Raw genomic sequence first — 19,942 nt, 5'->3', positions numbered from 1 at the left:
CATTTCAATCATAGATCCAAAGATCCAACAGTTTGACTGAAAGCTGATACAAATCAAATGATATAATAGAAACATGAAACTCGAGGAATGTAAGGAACAATACTCTAAGACGTCAGCATAAAGACGACACAAACACAAAATGAGCTCAGCTTCAAACGATAGACTTTTCAACAAAAAAAGTAAAAACATGTTCTCAGCAATGTGCAGCTGAATCAGCAAACTTCAGAGGAAAGACTGCAGCCTTCAACAGTGTAAACAGACTGACGTCTCAACACTACAGTGTCTTCACAGTTGACATTGACAAAGGCAAAAGACAAACACATATATAGTTGACCTACTACAGGTGTATATTTGTCATTGAGTACAAAGTGAAACAGGGTTTTAAACCTTCTGAATAACTGATACAAGTACAGGAATGTCCAGGAGCCACGCCCATACACTCTAAACAACACAGGAAGACAAGAATACACTTATATGTTTGAGTTATCTGGGCATCGTGTCAAAGGTTGGTCTGTTTGCCATATTAAAGGCTGCAGTCTGTTCTATCTGAAGTGTTTTGTACAATTTGTACTCATTGTAACCTCTCAGTTCTTTCAGTCTTTTGCTTCAAACAGTCCTTTCTGAATAAATTAACAGATGTCTTTTACTGAGTGAGAGAAAATCCTCTCTGGTATCTCATTACCAAACAACAGAAATATAATGTGAAGGTTCATGTCAAAGTTCATGTAGAGGTAGAGAGACTAGTTGCAGAGGTAGAGGGGCTAGTTACAGAGGTAGAGGGACTAGTTACAGAGGTTGAGGGACTAGCTGCAGAGGTAGAGGGACTAGTTGCAGAGGTAGAGGGACTAGTTACAGAGGTAGAGGGACTAGTTGCAGAGGTAGAGGGGCTAGATGCAGAGGTAGAGGGGCTAGTTGCAGAGGTTGAGGGACTAGCTGCAGAGGTAGAGGGGCTAGTTGCAGAGGTAGAGGGGCTAGTTGCAGAGGTAGAGGGACTAGCTGTAGATCTAGAGAGACTAGTTACAGAGGTAGAGGAGGTAGTTGCAGAGGTAGAGGGGTTAGTTGCAGAGGTAGAGGGACTGGTAGTTTCAGAGGCAGAGGGACTAGTTGCAGAGGTAGAGGGGTTAGTTGCAGAGTAGAGGGACTGGTAGTTTCAGAGGTAGAGGGACTAGATGCAGAGGTAGAGGGGCTATTTACAGAAGTAGATGGACTAGTTGCAGATGTAGAGGGACTAGTTACAGAAGTTGAGGGGCTAGTTACAGAGGGACTAGTTGCAGAGGTAGAGGAGCTAGTTGCAGAGGTAGAGGGACTAGTTACAGAGGTAGAGGGACTAGCTGCAGAGGTAGAGGGACTAGTTGCAGAGGTAGAGGGACTAGCTGCAGAGGTAGAGGGACTAGTTGCAGAGGTAGAGGGACTAGTTGCAGAGGTTGAGGGACTAGCTGTAGATCTAGAGAGACTAGTTACAGAGGTAGAGGAGGTAGTTGCAGAGGTAGAGGGACTAGTTGCAGAGGTAGAGGAGCTAGTTGCAGAGGTTTAGGGACTAGCTGCAGAGGTAGAGAGACTAGTTACAGAGGTAGAGGGACTAGCTGCAGAGGTAGAGGGACTAGTTGCAGAGGTAGAGGGACTAGTTGCAGAGGTAGAGGGACTAGCTGCAGAGGTAGAGGGACTAGTTGCAGAGGTAGAGGGACTAGTTGCAGAGGTTGAGGGACTAGCTGTAGATCTAGAGAGACTAGTTACAGAGGTAGAGGAGGTAGTTGCAGAGGTAGAGGGACTAGTTGCAGAGGTAGAGGAGCTAGTTGCAGAGGTTTAGGGACTAGCTGCAGAGGTAGAGAGACTAGTTGCAGAGGTAGAGGGACTAGTTGCAGAGGTTGAGGGACTAGCTGTAAATCTAGAGAGACTAGTTGCAGAGGTAGAGGGACTAGTTGCAGAGGTAGAGGAGCTAGATGCAGAGGTAGAGGGGCTAGTTGCAGAGGTTTAGGGACTAGCTGCAGAGGTAGAGGGACTAGTTGCAGAGGTAGAGGGACTAGTTGCAGAGGTAGAGGGACTAGTTGCAGAGGTAGAGGGGCTAGATGCAGAGGTAGAGGGGCTAGTTGCAGAGGTAGAGGGGCTAGCTGTAGATCTAGAGAGACTAGTTACAGAGGTAGAGGAGGTAGTTGCAGAGGTAGAGGGGCTAGCTGTAGATCTAGAGAGACTAGTTACAGAGGTAGAGGAGGTAGTTGCAGAGGTAGAGAGGCTAGTTGCAGACATAGAGGGATTAGTAGTTTCAGAGGTAGAGGGGCTACTTGCAGAGGTAACGGGACTAGTTGCAGAGGTAGAAGAACAAGCTGCAGAGGTAGAGAGGCTAGTTGCAGAGTAGAGGGACTGGTAGTTTCAGAGGTAGAGGGTCTAGATGCAGTGGTAGAGGGGCTAGTTACAGAAGTAGATGGACTAGTTGCAGAGGTAGAGGGGTTAGTTACAGAGGTAGAGGGACTAGTTACAGAAGTTGAGGGGCTAGTTACAGAGGGCCTAGTTGCAGAGGTAGAGGGACTAGATGCAGAGGTAGAGGGGTTAGTTGCAGAGGTAGAGGGACTGGTAGTTTCAGAGGTAGAGGGACTAGTTGCAGAGGTAGAGGGACTAGTTGCAGAGGTAGAGGGACTAGTTGCAGAGGTAGAGGGGTTAGTTGCAGAGTAGAGGGACTGGTAGTTTCAGAGGTAGAGGGACTAGTTGCAGAGGTAGAGGGACTAGTTGCAGAGGTAGAGGGGTTAGTTGCAGAGTAGAGGGACTGGTAGTTTCAGAGGTAGAGGGACTAGTTGCAGATGTAGAGGGACTAGTTACAGAAGTTGAGGGGCTAGTTACAGAGGGACTAGTTGCAGAGGTAGATGAGCTAGTTGCAGAAGTAGAGGGACTAGTTGCAGAGGTCGAGGGACTAGTTGCAGAGGTAGGGGGGTTCGTTATAGAAGTAGAGGGACTAGTTGCAGAAGTAGAGGGACTAGTTGCAGAAGTAGAGGGACTAGATGCAGAGGTAGAGGGACTAGGGCAGAGGTAGAGGGACTAGTTGCAGAGTAGATGGACTAATAGTTTCAGAGGTAGAGGGACTAGATGCAGAGGTAGCAGGTAGAGTCATACTAACACCTACTACAAAGTACTACAAATACTACAGACGAACAGCAGTATTTCCTGCTAGAAATACTTTCAGTACTACACAAAGAAGGCCACTTCCACCCGTCTCCGTTTGTTTGTTTCTCCTCCCTGATTTTTCTCTCTTTGTTTGGTTTTTCTTACTTTTCTTTCTTTGACTTTTTTTCTGCTTCAGGATTATTTTGTTGTCTGTTCTGCTTTATTATTATTCACACACACACACACACACACACACACACACACACACACACATACACACACACACACTCCCCCGGTGAGCTCATGAATATTTTCTGGCAGTCACAGAGACAAGTATGGTTTGATATCATCAAGGGTGTGTGACAAGCTTGACACACACACACACACGCACGCGCACTCACACACACACACACACACACATCTTTCTTTAAATCCCGCTGGGATTTAAAGTGTGTGTGTGTTTGTGTCTAAAGTGTGTTATGGATGTTGTCAGCGGTTGTCACTAAATAAAAAAGTCATTTCCCAAAAAGGCCTTTTTCTCTGTGTGTGTGCGTGTGTGTGTCAGAGCTGACTGTACATAAACCTTCATCATCATCATCAACATCATCATCACTACCAGCTTCCCCACAGGAAGTCAATTTGTCGCCGTGGTGACGCAGCTCATTGCCGCAGGGCCAGAATGAGCTGTTTAAATACAAACACCCCGCGCCCTGTTATTACACGGTTACCATGGAGACGTAGAGGTGTGGCAGTGGGACTAGGATAAGATAAGTTTCTGTTTAATACAATTTGTATTTAATGACTTCTTTTTAAAAACAAAATTACTTTTAATAACTTTTGTCATTATCTTTTCTGAGAGGAAGTATTTAAAGCTGTAAAGCGGCGTGACGCAGACGTCAGAGGGACGGCTGTGATTTTGTCCTCCATCTCTTCCAGTCATGCTGAGAGATCAAAGGAGGAACAATGAAACACAGAAACAACTCATTACACGGACACATGGACATGTGACTGTCGGATGAAGACAGACTTGAAAGACTCTGACTCGTCCTTCAAAGTTTAGGACACGAGGAACCTTTCAGACAGTTAAGTTCTAGCAGAGGAAAATGACCGTTTGACAGCATGTTAGATGATAATATATTCGCGCTGTGTGTTAAACTGCAGGACTTTTCCGTGTCCTCTCTCTCAGTCTGAACTATTTTCTGCAGCAGCAGGGCTATCTGTTGTGTTCTGATCCGATCCGAGCTGAATGGAGCTAATTCCTCTTTTCTCCTCAGTCAGACGAAGCATCCGCCGGGTTTTAAACAGCAACTCTCTGCTGTCACACAATCATCACTTAATGCCAGTTTGTGTTATTGATGAAGCCGCGGCAGAGCTGCTATTCCTGCCTCGCTGTCTTTAATCTGGATTAAATCCTGTTTGTATTGACAGCAGATGTAAACACGGAGCTGCGTGTTTGACAGGAGGATCAGATCAGAATAAGAAGAATTAGAGATTCTCCTCAGTTTAATCCAGGACACAAAGATCAGAATAATAAGTGAATAACAGCAGAATACACAGCAGATTAACAGCACAGGCTCGGTTCTCCCTGCAGGAGTCTAAAAATATCCGAAACTCTGAGGAATTAACGGTCATTACATTTAGGAAGCTGCAGCTACAGTTTATACCCGTATATCCAGTACCAGTCAAAAGTCTGGACACATTTTCTCATTCAAGTGAACGAGAAAATGTTCCTCAAAAGTTTTATAAACACTTTACATGTTTAGATTTTTATCCATAATGCAACACCACCAGGGAGGCATCTGATTGGTCCCAAATTTATTCTGTAGCATGACAACGAGCCCGGAGAACTATTGTCAGGAACATGAAGATCGAGGAGTCCTGCAGCAGATGGTTTTGGCCCCCACAGAGCCCTGATCTCAACATCATGGAGTGAGTCTGGGATTAACATGAAGAGACAACACTGCCCTCCCAAGAAAAACAACATAATAGGTCGTAATGTCAGTCGCTCCGAAATGACAGATAGTCACAGATGCCATCTAGCGGCTGCAGTCCTTCTGACCTGGAGCAGTGCTGCACTTCAGATATATGTGAACAGATTGGAGGTAATGAGTTGGGTGGATGTTTTAACCCAATTTTGGACTTTGCCACAGGAAAGAGAAAATAGAAAAAGTGTAACAATCATCCCCTAACCTTTACCCTGTGGTTATTATTGTAGCCATGACAAGAAAGGTTTCCTAATTTTAAGGACGTAGTAGCTTTAACTGACACCACCACACCTCTCTAACCTTCACAAAGTGATCATTTTAACCCAAACCATGATCTTTAACAAAGTGGTTTTTGTGTCTAACCAGACCTAAACCACAGTGTTGTCACATCATAAAACATCATTATTCTTTAACAGTGATGTGTAACGGTTTTGGAAAGCACAGACACATGATGTTATCCTGCTGATTACTGCTGATAGAGGCGCCGGATTAAAAAATGCTGCTATGTGTTGTTCTGGAGTCACATGATCAAACCACGTATTTGGTTGTTTAATTTGGAGGACTTGTTGGAAGAGACAGAAGCAGCTGAGACGCCGAAATCCACAGAAGAACTGTGGCAACTTCTCCGAGATGCAGGAACTACCGACCTGCCGAGAACCTGAAACACTGAGGAGAACTGCTGCTGGTTTAAAGGCAAAGCTGCTCACAGCAAATATTGATCTGATTAAATTTTATTCTGTTTACTGGACTTTGTATGAAGTTAAACAATAAATACAAACTGTTCATGATATTATTTTTGAAAGTGTCCTCACTTTACTTTTAGTGCCTAAAACTTTTGCACGGTGCTGTATAGTTTTACATCCCACATCAGTAGTGTGTTTGTAGTTTGGATGTCTCCATGTAACTCTGATGTCACTTAACGTATTGATCCTTGCTGGCTGATACAGACTAATTACAATCAGCAAATCAATCAAAGTGATCAAATCAATGATTCATTTGGCGTTATCAATACATGTTAAGGCTCAGAATGTCCCATCGACATGGTTCTTATATCCCTGGAACCTCGACACTCTCCTCGATACGCTCAGATCCATTCAAAACTTCTGCACATAAAGACAAAAAATTACAACATTTACATTTTAAGTTTGTAATTTTTTCCAATAAAAGTCTCCTTCATACTTCAGAGGACACAAAGCCCAGAGTCTGTTCCAGCGGACTCTACTGAATCTACTAAACTCTACTGAATCTACTGAACTCTACCGAATCTGACAGTAGAATAAAGTCAATGTACAGAACATTTACTCACTCAAGCAACACGATGATGTTCTGTCACTTATTACCATAGGTGTCTCTACTGTTCTCTCTTCCGTCTCTACTGTGTCTCTAATGTGTCTCTTCTGATAAGTGTCTTTTGTGTTCTATTGTGTGTGTTTCTACTGTGTCTCTACTGTAAGTGTCTCGACTGTGTCTCTACTGTGTCTCTACTGTGCCTCTGCTGTGTCTCTGCGTTCTACTGTAAGCAGGCTCAGAGTGGATGTCTGGCAAACGCCAGATGTGCTGCAAGGCCGCCAGCAATGTGGGAAAAAAAACTGTGGGATAAAAAAATTCAACCTGCCAGCTGCAGCCCACTTCATGTTGGAACAGCTAATCTGATCGGGGGTTACAAGGTCCCGATCGTCAATAGGATAGCTATATTGTAGGGCAGGTGCAGGCAGTGCTACTGTTGTCCTCCAATCACCCCTTCAAGTGGTGCGTCCGTCCATTTAATGTTAGAGGTCAAGCAGGAAATGATCAAATCAAGACAGAAAGTGTGGAGTTTGAAGTGAACATAACGCCAGCCTATACGAATGGATAAAGGTCCCAAAAATCATAAAGGTGGAGATGAAAAGGTCACAGGGAAAAAGAAAAAAATCAAAATATCGACGCCACTGCCACGCATAATCCTGTTAGCGTTAGCATGCCTAGCTGCAGTGATAACATTAACAATCTACCATCAAATGAAGAGCAGGAGGAAAGAGTCTGGACAGATGAAGAAGAAGAAGAAGAAGAGGAGGCTGCTGCTGAGGACAAGTGAAAGCTGCATGACAACCTCCAGCAGGTGATACTGCTAACGTTAGCTCATGTAATGACACTGTTAACAGTAGTGTTCCGGACGTGACCCTCTCCGTTACGCAAATGGCATGTGAGCGCAGCTTTTCAACTTTAAAATTCATCAAGAATAGATCACAGAGCGCCACATCTTGAAGCGTTCATGCTTATAGTTACAGAAAAAGATGTTCTTATGGCTTTGGACACTGATGGAATAATCAACGAAATGGCAGAGAAGAGAACACTGATGAGACGTCTTCTTATCATCTAAGGTAAGACATGCTATTCTATTCTATTCACTGCTTAAGGCTGCTGTCCTATGCTAATTTTTTCTAAATCAGTCAGCTGATTAGTCACTCTGGGTCCACTCCAATAGCATGCTGCCTGTCACAACCTGACAATAGCAGTGAATGAACGTTTAAATACTGTCGGTAGCATGAAAACCTGACTGTTAAGCTTGATGTGTGAATCGCATCAGATCAGCTGTGAACACAATGTCGGACTAATGACTATAAACAGCATTCATCACATTTCCAGATCATCATAAAACTCATAATTGAGTTTTAGTATAGTACACAGCACACACTCAGCATCCACAGTTCAACATGTGCAACAAACCAGACACTACGATGACAGCATCACATTTTGTCATAGACTACATTCATGACATATGATTATGTCATATTTGTTTTATTTATGAAGTTATGTAGCATGAGTGCACCAAGAGTTGGGCTGCACATATCGACTGTCTAACAAATAAAATCCTACTGACTTCTCCTCTAGGTTATCTACTTATTTATTACATTATTTTATGAAACCCTGTAGGTAAACCTATTTAGGTGTCAACTTGATATCTACTGCTTAGTCTACATTTTACAGATATTGCTTTATGCAACTCATAAGTGCGTATGTTGGGAAAAATGGGGCCAGTCCGGATGAAAATTGCCGGGGACTCATTTTCCCAATCGGAACCTGACTGTAAGTGTCTCCACTGTGTTCTACTGTAAGTGTCTCTAATGTACATGTCCCTACTGTGTTCTACTGCAGGAGTCCTCTGCAGCAGCTGCAGGCTGATTGGAGCCACAAACTGAATACTGATCACTACGACCATTAAATATTAATAAGTACAAGACTTTGATACTGAAAAACTAACACACACTCACACACACACACACACACAGAGTGATGGAATTAACATCAATATCATTAACGCCCATCACCTCTCTGCTTGTACACTCATTTTCTCTCAGACACACACATCTCTCTGTCTGTGTGTGTGTGTGTGTGTGTGTGCATGTGTGTGGGTTTGCGCACATATGATGGGTCCTCCTCTCCAATTAGCAGAGTGTGTAAGTGGTTTTGATCAGCGGGAGGTCACATTGACAGTTTTACTCGCAGGTTCTTTACATCGACACTCGAAGCTGGAAACTCGCCTTGATGCATTAAAGCAGAGCAGCGGAGAGAGTCTCTGGCGGCGCCTCCTGTAGGCTGCACAGCTCATTACAGCCACATCATGAACTAACCGCATCCTGATAATTTATCTGATCTCACAGTCACTGCTTCACAAGAGACGGTCAATTGAAACCTGCAGATAAACGAGAGTCTCACATGCTGCTGAATGAGTTTGAGAGGAAACGGCGGTGAAATGGCTCCAGGTGTTAGTCTGACCCCTCACCTGAGACTAGTTTACCATCAGAGAGCCGGCAGGAGCACACTGATCACACATCAGTCTATCAGATCTCACCACCGCTGCTGCTGCGCTCAGACCTCCTTTAAATCACACGTTTGCTTCTGACTCCGTTGTCATGACAACCAACACAAAGACGAGTCAAAGACAACAGCTGGACTGAGAGACCGAAACATTAAAATCATGTCAAGCGATATTTAGATGATTAAAGATGAAGAAACACAGAAAGAAGACACAAGGTTTTATAATCAGGGTGGAGACGCAGTGGATGTGTTGAGGAGGACGAGGAGGTGCAGTGATATTAAAAACCAAACCAGTCTGTATTTTAGCTGCACGTCTCTGTGCTGCCCCTCCCTGTCTCTCTCTGCTTCTTTCAGAAGTTAACAGGCGTGAATGTGCTCCATAATGTGTTTATGAGAGCAGAATTTTTACAGATTAAAACAAGGCTTTGAAGAGGAGGAGGAGGAGGAGGAGGAGGAGGAGGTGGGGGGGCAATAAATGACTGAATACTGTAATAACAGCGAGGGAGGAGGAGGAGGAGGAGGGGTCTGAACTTTAATCAACAGAGACTCAACTAGAGGAGAAACTGAGGGAGGAGATCCTTTAACTGTTTCAGTCACTGCAGATAAAAACTAAACAAACACAAGAACATTTATCTTCCATCAGCAGACGGAAAACTGAACCTCCGTCATCTCCAACAGACTGTGGACCTCACGTCCGCTAGCCAATGGGAAGAGAGCAGGGAGCCCAGAAATCAGGTGCATCACTTCTTATTTCTCTCACACCTAAAACACTAATAATAATATTTAACTGAAGCTGCTGTCAACAGACGTCCGGTCTCATCGATGTCCAGCTGCAAAGTTTCTGTGACGACAGCCGGCAGCTCGTCACTGTTTCACTTTTACAATTTCATGTTTCGTATTTTTATTTAATGATGCATTTCATCTGATTACAACGTGTGAAATCATGGATTACAAGTCTGTGATTTATAATCCTGTCTGAATCTGGGTGCCGACATCGGTCCGAAGCTGGTCTGACGCCGATTCTCCTCCCACAACACCCGCAAAACCAAACCTGCCAGCTCATTTCTGCACAAAAACCGGCTCACATCTGCACCAGAACAGGCTCACATCTGCACCTGAACCAGCTCACATCTGCACCAGAAGCAGCTCACATCTGCACCTGAACAGGCTCACATCTGCACCAGAACAGGCTCACATCTGCACCAGAACCAGCTCACATCTGCACCAGAACAGGCTCACATCTGCACCAGAACCAGCTCACATCTGCACCAGAACAGGCTCACATCTGCACCAGAACCAGCTCACATCTGCACCAGAACCAGCTCACATCTGCACCAGAACAGGCTCACATCTGCACCAGAACAGGCTCACATCTGCACCAGAACCAGCTCACATCTGCACCAGAACAGGCTCACATCTGCACCAGAACCAGCTCACATCTGCACCTGAACCAGCTCACATCTGCACCAGAAGCAGCTCACATCTGCACCAGAACCAGCTCACATCTGCACCTGAACCAGCTCACATCTGCACTAGAACAAGCTCACATCTGCACCAGAAGCAGCTCACATCTACACCAGAACAGACTCACATCTGCACCAGAACAGGCTCACATCTGCACCAGAAGCAGCTCACATCTGCACCAGAAGCAGCTCACATCTGCACCTGAACCACCTTATTTCACAGAAGAGTGAAACGAGAATTAGACAAGAAGCAGCAACACAACATCACCTGTAACCATGGTAACTGGACACAACAAAGATGGACACAGCTGGAGTTTAAGAGGACGTAAAAATTGAAAACGAGACTAAAATGTCGCTGATGAAAACTAGGCGGGAAAGTCTTTAGTTTTTGTGTCAGAGCCGAGTATCGAACCATCAACCCGACCATTAGCAGACAACCTTCTGTGAGTCATGTGACAGTAACACTGACGGTCAGCGCAGCAGCGTGTGAGCAGAAAGTCGCCGGTTTGATTTCTAAACTTCCAGACGATTAAACGTTCGTTCCACTGATTTCACAACTGAAGTCCAGTTTATTCCTCCTCAGTGAAAACTGTTGTATGATGTCTTCTGTGGCCTGATGATGTCATCGTGATGTCATCATGATATCACATTTCTGACAGAAGGAGCTGTGGCTGTTTACCTGCAAGGAGGCTTTAATGAAAGGCGCTATCCGGGTGCATTATGGGAAATGTAGTCTGCACCTCTGCTGCTCAGATTTTGTGTTTTTATTCATTTTATTTCTATTTACACATAAAAACCAGAGTGGATTTTTTTTGAAATTGTAAATATGTGTAAAAAGTGCTGAGTGAATAAATGACATCACTGAAGAGATGAAAACATCAGATCTGTGTGGAGCGATGAGGAGACGGTGACCTTCCTCAAATCCATACATGAAACAAACAGAAAATTTTCCATCGTTTGAGCTTTAACTGCCGCTCCTTTAATGACGTCATCTCGTTGTGTCCTCTTCTTCTGTGATGGCACCAACTGTCTCCTAATATTCAACACATCAGGAGCGGACGGAAACGAACATTCACTACATTTTACTTTTGAAGGTTTTCTGGAAATTCTGTTAAAATGTAAGCATTCGGATGAAACTTTGCTCGCGTGTTAGAGGTTAAAAACAGTCCATCAGTGAAGATGTAGAGAACAAAGAGGAAGTGTTAAGACCTTTTTCCTCCTCACAGTGACATCATCATACCACACCAGGCTGAGACGCTAACTTAAACCCTGTTTGTCTTCCTGTGTTAACTAATCTGCACGGCTCGATTCAAAAGGTGACACATTTGAGGGTTTTTTTTTTTGCAGCTTCACACCTTCACAGCGCCCAGTTTGCTGACATCAGCTGACTGAAACTGACGGACAGGTTGTGATTAGTCTGACAGACAGTCTGGATACACCTGAGCTGATCTGAACTGTAGACCCCGGATCAACTCATGTACGTGTGAGGCTGACACATCAGAGCGAATCTGAAAACACAGCTTCCACTGAAGATCCTGACTTCTGTTAACAACCTGAGCAGCCGAGTCTGTTCTGCATCGACACCAAAAAAAAAAAATCACACACAGCAGCTTTTACAACAGAGAGAGAGCGAAGTCTCCGACAGAATAACACACAGCACAGCGGCGCAGATTATCTCAACAATCAATCAAACTATTACAGGAAGCAGATAAATAAAACGAGATGCGGATCTTGTGAGATAGTTGCAGCGTTTCCACAGACGAGGCAGGGACGCGGCTATTGATTCATGTGTTAATCATTAATCGATTTGCTCGGACGACGGTGAAGACGTTTCTTAGATAAAACTTCCCTCTATTTGTTTTCTCGGCGAAACTCTGGCCTGATGACTCAAACTTAAAGAAGTCATAAAGGATTCATGTTTGAGCTCAGTGATGTTGTAAGAGATCTCTAAAGGTACAACTGCTTCTACTGCTTCCTCAAAAGTGAAAATAGTTTCCATAGAGGAGAAATACAGAGTTTAGTTTCTGTTAAAACACTGTTAACGTGTTCTTATCTTTAAACACGTGAATCTAAAACAAAGACTGGATTCATGCAGTATGGCAGCACTTAGAGTTTAGTAGGAGACACCAGAAGGTGCTGAATGTTCCAGATGCTTTTACAGAGACGATACAGATGATATAAAACATGTTACCGCAGATATTAAAGACATTACTGGTGTTAATGAAGATACTATATGATCTACAACTTCCACATGATGTTTGTGAATAAAGCCGCGTTTCTCTGCTCTGTCTGAGGGAACTTACTCAGAGAGAGAGAGAGAGAGAGAGAGGCAGTCACAGTCCCCTCTACCACTGATCTGATTCCTGCCCCACTAATTGAATCACAGCACAATTAACGAGAGTCAGCTGTCAATCAAAGCTTCATCACACACAGAGATAGAGATAGAGAGAGAGAAAGAGAGAGAGAGAGACACTTACTTCATTCAGGAAACAGTCCGTCTTTCTTTCATTCCTCCAAATAACAGACGACAAGAACTGAAAGAAGCAGCACACGGGCGAGAGAGAGGGAGAGAGGGGCGAACAACCAGAGACAGACAGATGGAGAGAGAGAGAGGGAGAGAGAGAGAGAGACAAGGGGGGGGTGAGGAAGGGGAGGACAGGAGAGAGAGAGAGAGAGAGAGAGAGAGAGGCAGCGACAGAGGGAGGACGGGGCTGCAGCCGGCTGTAATCTCATTATTGTGAACGACACATTGTTCTGAGAGGGAGAGGGCGAGAGACATAGACACGCACAGGGGGAGAGAGAGACCCAGTGGGAATAGAGGGGGGGCGGGGCTTGGCTGCACACACACACACACACACATACATGCAGGGGCGGGGTCCGGCGGGGGCGGGGTCAGAGTCTTTAATATTTAATCAGCAGTTTGAGGCGTGAAGTTGGAGAGAGAGAGAGAGAGAGAGAGAGAGAGAGAGAGTGAGGCAGTAAATCAGTGCAGCTGTGAGTGTTTTATAGGTTTCATATGAACGACACCACACCCCTCTATCTGTCTCTATAGACGGCGCCGTGTGTGTCGGACTGGTTTTTGTCTTTACTTTACAGTTTTCAGACCACAGTTCAAAATACGTCGTTACTAGAAGGGCAGCAAGTAACGATTATTTTTACTATCGATTAAATGTTTTGTATATAAAGTGTCAGAAAATAGTGAAAAATGTGTGTTATAATTTCTTAAAACACACAGTGACGTCTTCAAATGTCTTATTTTATCTGGTTGACAGTCCAAGATATAAAGATATTCAGTTTACTATCACGTATGACACAGAAAAGGTTCAAATCTTCACATTTGAGAAGCTGGAAACAGCAATTTTTTAGCATTTTTGCTTAAAAAAAAAGACTAAAATGATAATTCAATTATCAAAATAGTTGCCGATTAATTTTCTGTCAATCATCTAATCAATAATTACTAGTAAATGCACTGCAGTGAGTGTGTTTATATGCTCACTAATATCCTGGTTTTCATCATATTCAGGATGTGCTGTTTACATGGAATATGAGAAACTTGGTTTATTCATATCTGTGTATATGTGACTCCAACAGTTTCCAGGTTTCTACTCGTCTGTGTGCAGTTGTGTCTTGATTTCTCAGCCTCTAAGTTCTGCACCAGTAAAGACTGTTTAGAAACCAGTGGATGTGTTCACAAGACATTCTGAGAGCTGCTAACTTAGCCTAGAAATTTCTAACAGGGAGTCCTAGTTTAGGAGTGATTCAGGATAAAATTCTCAGAGCGACTCTGTGGAAGGAAGGGACAGAAACTTTTATCTTAGTGAGGAGGCGCGGTCGACCCCGTTGCTATGTATGACACATGCTTTTAAAATGTGTGATTTGGTTGATCAGAAGAGAAAGAAAAACACACTTTTAGTGATAACAGACAGAGAACAGACAGTGAAATCGAGGCCTAATCATAGAATTTCATCTCTATGAAGACATGGTGTAATTATAAATACTATTTTATGTAATGAGCATCATGGGTGGCCTATTCACATGATAATAGTTGTTATATTTATTTTCTTATGTTGATTTACCATGCTGGTCATTTTAGTACTTAATCTATTTGATATTAAAAGAGACTCAGCTTTCATCAGATTCTGTGATTGCTGGTCAGTCTTTATAAGCAGCAGCATCAGTTTGCATGTCAATCTTTTTTTTTTTTCCAGATTTTTCCTTTTTTTTCCATTCCAGTTTCTTATTTCTGGCATTATAATGTCATAGCATTCGGTGGGAGATGTGAGCGCATCTCTAATGAGATTGACCACAAACATTATCCCTGCGTGATCTACTCTGTATTGTTTCATTAACTCGCTGTCATTCGGTGTTTGGAGAATATTTCTCTTACTTCTTTGTCTTTCCGCCATTTTCTCCTCTGCTTAAGAAACTCTTAAGCCTCTTAAAAATCCTCAGTTTTTCACCTCAGGAGCTCTCTTAAGAGCTAAGACGCTTTGTCAATAACTTTTATCTTCACCAGGATCTTAACTGTGAGGGCAAATTCTTAGAAAACATCATAATTCTAAGAATTTTCTTAGAATTTCATCACCAGGAGCGAATCTTTGTACCAGGAAGCTTTATGAATACGACCACTGGATCAGGTGTTTACATGCAACAGTATCCTGGTTTCTACTGGAGTATTCCAGGGATCATATCCAGGTTTCTACAACCAGGAAGTATTTACATAAACAAAACATAACCAGGATACCATTCAGTGTGCATATTTACATGCACACTAATATATAAACACACTCAATGAAAATGTTACTTAACTAAAAGCACATAAATATTATTATATGTTAAACCAGTTAAACTACTGGTTATGATTATGTAGGCAAAAATGCCTCCTGTGTGTAGTACTATTAATATATTATGTGATATTATACTGCGCACAAACACACACACACACACACACACACACACACACTCAGCAAGCACTTTATTAGAAACACCTGAGCAATCTGATACAATCCAATACAGCAGCTCTGCCATAAATTCTATTTTTAAGAAGCTTCATACATTTTCAGAGGGTAAATGAGGTGGACAAAATATTAGGAACACTTTTCAGTACGTAAAGTAGAATCATCACCTTTCTGACAATGTCACCAAAAATTGAAAATGTATAAGCTTTGTAAAGTAGAATTTATGGCAGAGCTGTTGTATTGTGTTGCATTAGATTGTATGTATATGTGTGTGTGTGTGGAATCAGACCGATCCTCGTCGCTCTTTGTGGGTTTTTTGCTAGAATAAAGTCGCGGTTATCCACGTCTTCAAGTATCTACAACAACCAGTCGCCCTCGATTCAACCCTGCTTGGATAACCATGACCTGGATGACTGAGAACCTTCACAGACAAAGTCTCGGTTAATTGAAGCTACAGGAAGAAAAGCAGGTAACGTATCTCTCAGTTCTCTCCGTGTGTCGGCAGTTCTACCAGAATGAGCCTGAACGTCATCGGCTTTATTCTCTTTACCGGCTCGGCGGGGAGATAAGATGTCTGACTGGGAGATGTTACCTTGAAACTCAAAAGATTCATTGTCTCACAAATGAATGGCGCTTCCCCAGATGGTCTCGCACACATTTCATATTTGTACCTGTACATTTCTGCAACAACTCGAACAAACAGGAACTAAATGAGTCACATGATGTTTCTGGTCTGTATAACTCATGTCTGCCTATTCTGTCTATTCATATTTTGGTATTTCATCATGTTTACTTCTCTTTTTACAGATTATGTTTAATTAAAGTCTACTCTGAATGCTTGTAGTATGTTATTTGTCACTCAGGAATACGTCCCTTCAGGAGCGACCGCCATCGCTGAACCACACGTATCAAGCGCTTTAGGCAGGTAAACGCTCGCAGGTGAAGAGTAGCGTCAAGAATTTACAGGGATAAACAGCAGGATTTTGTGTTGGAAAGTGGATTAATAAACCTTTTACTGCTTTCATCTATAAGAGAAGTCATTGTGAGCCGATACAGAAACACGTCGAGTCGACTTCCAGCTGGTAACTCATCATAATTGATGAGGAGATGTGATCTATCAGGTTAATCAGACTGAGCTGAATTTACACTTCAACATCATCATCATCAACGTTTGTGCGTGCCGACACATACGTTCCGACAGAAACCGCCTGTAAGACAAAGACTCTAGTGGATCAGAGACACACGAGGACACAGATGATTCAACATCTGAACACACAGTGGGAGCCACGAGAGCGGCCTCCGATTGGACGGTCGCTGATAACATCACAGCTCCTCTCGGGGTCAGCGGGACGTCCCACAGCTGATCTGGTTCTTTGATTCTCCTCCATCAGCTGCTACTGAGTGGGTGGTTCAATAATCCCAGTGTGGGCCCCGATGCATGATGGGAAGCAGCTGGTAAATATTCAACACGTCCAGGTGCAGCTCAGAACACAAGAAGAAGAAGAAGAAGAACTTGTCCATCACCGGTTCTTCATCTTCTTTCTTGTTCCTGTTCTGTTCTTCTTCTTCTTCTTCTTCTTCTTCTTCTTCAGCTTCGTCTGCTTTTTCTTTTTGTTCTCTTTGTTGTTCTTGTCCATCTTGGTCCTTTTTCTTGTTCTACTTGTTATATTGTTCTTGATGTCCTTCTTTTTGTTATTTCTCTTAATTCTTTATGTTCTTGTTGTCATTTTTATTGTTCTACTTGTTCTTTGTTTTGTTCTTGTTGAGTTAAAAGTATAAAGTGCTAAAGGCAAAGCTGTGTTCACTACAAACATGAACATAAAAACCTGTGTATTAAAATAAATAATAATAATAATACATCTGATAGGTTCACTATCAATACTAATAGATACTGAGATCAGTTGTGTTTTTGGACGTGACGGCGGCAGAAGAGTGAGACTCGGGTTCAGGTGAGTGTCTGTTTGGTCTTTTTTGTGTCATCTGATTGGTTCTCAGCTGACAGGTCACAGCAGGTATCAACAGACAAAATAAGAAACTGTTCAGGTCGTCATGGTGACCGCAGGATGTTTAATGCGATGTGAAGTCAGCGTGAACTTCTACTGGTCCATGAAGAGTGAGTGTGTGTGTGTGTATGTGCATGTGTGTGTGTGTGTGTTATCAGCACCATCTTATCTGCAGACACAACACACTGCTGGTAAAACATGTGTGTGTGACCTCATGTCTGTGTGTGTGTGTGTGTGTGTGTGTGTGTGTGTGTGTGTGTGTGTGTGTGTGTGTGACAATGCATTTATGCATTCATTCTCCTGTGTGTGTTAGAGCTCAGCTGGGAGTGTTTGTCCACTTCTCATCAGGAGCCTCATGCAATATTAATCACACACACACACACACACACACACACACACACACACACACAGGTCACATGCACCACTGCACACACACATCAATCAAACACACAAAGAGAAAAACACACACACAGCCTGAGGTGTGTGTGCGTGTGTGTATTTGTGTGTAGTTGTGTGTGTGTGTGTATGTGTGTGTGTGTGTGTGTGTGTGTGTGTGTTGACAGCTGGTGGAGCAGCAGACATAAATATTGCGTCTATGATCTGATTTTATATCTCTGCATTAAACTGTCTCCTCACACACACTCGCACAAAATTTACATCTAAAATGGACAAAAAAGACAAACACTTCTGACCAACACAGCAGATGTTAAGACGGACGTATTCTTCTCATTTCCAGCTCTGTGTTTATTCTCTGGGGCTCTACTGGAATATCTTTGCATGATTTCCAGTTAAAAACTCCTTATTTATCTTATACCGGTCCTTTATGCAGCCCCTCAGTTCAGCCTCTGTCTCAACAGGCCGTTTTAGCTCCTGTCTCTTTAAGGCCCCGCCTCCCGATGAGCCCACTCTGTTCTGATTGGTCAGCTTCGTCAACAGACCATGAAACAAACTATAGTAGCTAGATTTCACTACTTTTTCTCATTCTTTACTTGAAATGTCAACTTCTCGAATACATCCGTACATGCTGGAGCCAGCATCTGATCCAAAATATAAGAGTGGACAACACGAACAACACATGGAAAAACCTTAGCAACCACCTTAGCAACCAAAGCTACAGAACGGACAGCCATTTATGGGCATGCGCAACAAGTCGACGTGAGCTTGCCCTGACTTTTGACATGTAGGCAGCATTTCTACATACGTAACCTCAAGTTTTGGAACTTTGACCACGTTTGACATCCGACATCATAACAGGATATAAATAACAGACGATCACAAAAAGGATAATACGTTCCCTTTAAATATGATTATGGTGATATACTATTAAAAACACATCACTGAGTCACACCGCTGCACTGCGTCACATGTTCCTTCATCACTATGAACACACGCACTGCAGTTTATTTTGACTCAACCCCACACACACACACACACACACACACACACACACACACACACACACACACACACACACACCGTCCTGCTGCCAGAAATACTCACTAGAGCCCCAAATGTAGATTCATCTGATGCTGAAAACAGTCTGAGCATGAGATTCGTTGATAATAATCAAAACGTATGATAATACCAGTCTCATGATACAGCATTTAAAAATAGAGCCGAAACAATTAGTCGATTAATCCGTCAGCTAATCAACAGATAAAGAATCGACAATCTGTTTCCAGCTGAAATGTGAATGTTTTCCCGTTTTCTTTTTGTTCTGTGACAGTAAACTAAACATTTGAAGACTGCGTTTTTTGGATTTGGGAAATAGAGTTGCAGAGTGGGAGGGGCCACTGGTTCCCTGGTGTTTTTCACCATTCTGTATTCCTGTTCTCCTGAAATAATGTAACAACTCTGTAGGTTTCTATTATTTCAACTTTGTTTCTGAGAAATAAAGTTTTGTCCATGATTTTGGCAGTCAGCTGACTCTGATCCAGAGCTGTTTACCAGCAGGAGGAGAGCTCAGAGTTTATTTTTTAAACTTTTGGGATTAAAAAGTGGATTTATCTTCACTCTCGCTCTCTCTTCGTCCATGTTGACCGCTGACTGGAGGGGAAACGGAAACGTCAAGGACGTCAGGGTTGATTTTGACCGATGAAAACAGGGTTTAGGTTTAGGTCAGCCTGTTCTCTGTTGCCTTGGCCGCTGTTGCTCTGGAGAGGAAGTCAGTCAGAGGTGTGAATCAGAGCATAATGACTTCCAAATGCTTCATTGTTGAAGTTGTAAAGAAAATCTGAATGCACTAAAAAGTGAACCAGAAATTCAAAAAAAAAGATTCACCCTGTAGATTGTAAAACCTGTTTTCTCAACACCATCTATAGGTCTAAATTTTTATGTTTGCAGTCTCGTACCTTCGACTTTTAACTAAAGAACCAGATATTTTCTAACACAGTTGTTCATCTTTTGTACTGATGATTTAACCAGGAGAGTTTCATGCTGATCCAAACTGCCTAAACACACAGTCACATAATGTCTATTTTTACTTTGGGAACCAGGAGCTCCCGAAGTAGCTCCTCCCACTCCGCAGCTCTATTGTGATTTTCATTTCCGCCTTTTTATAGACTGAACGACAGGAGAAAATAACTGATAGATTAATCAGTAAGAACAATAATTGTTAGTTGAGTTGCAGTCCGGTTAAGATA

General features: G+C 42.9%; 1 protein-coding gene across 2 annotated transcripts in view; it reads right to left on the bottom strand.

The window, feature by feature from the left end:
• plxnb3 (plexin B3) overlaps positions 1 to 19,942 on the bottom strand; it is an 86,616-nt gene that overhangs the window by 36,285 nt on the left and 30,389 nt on the right. Inside the window, exon 1 of one of the 2 annotated variants that reach the window (XM_044350418.1) lies at positions 12,817 to 12,971. The exons of the other annotated variant lie outside the window; for it this stretch is intronic. The gene's annotated coding sequence lies outside the window, so the exon portion shown is untranslated. Of the gene's footprint in view, positions 1 to 12,816; positions 12,972 to 19,942 lie in introns of those variants that run through there. 2 annotated transcript variants of the gene reach the window in all.

The sequence above is a fragment of the Thunnus albacares genome, chromosome 5, assembly GCF_914725855.1.
Source record: "Thunnus albacares chromosome 5, fThuAlb1.1, whole genome shotgun sequence".
NCBI lineage: Eukaryota > Metazoa > Chordata > Actinopteri > Scombriformes > Scombridae > Thunnus > Thunnus albacares.
This window is presented reverse-complemented; position numbering and strand designations above follow the sequence as displayed.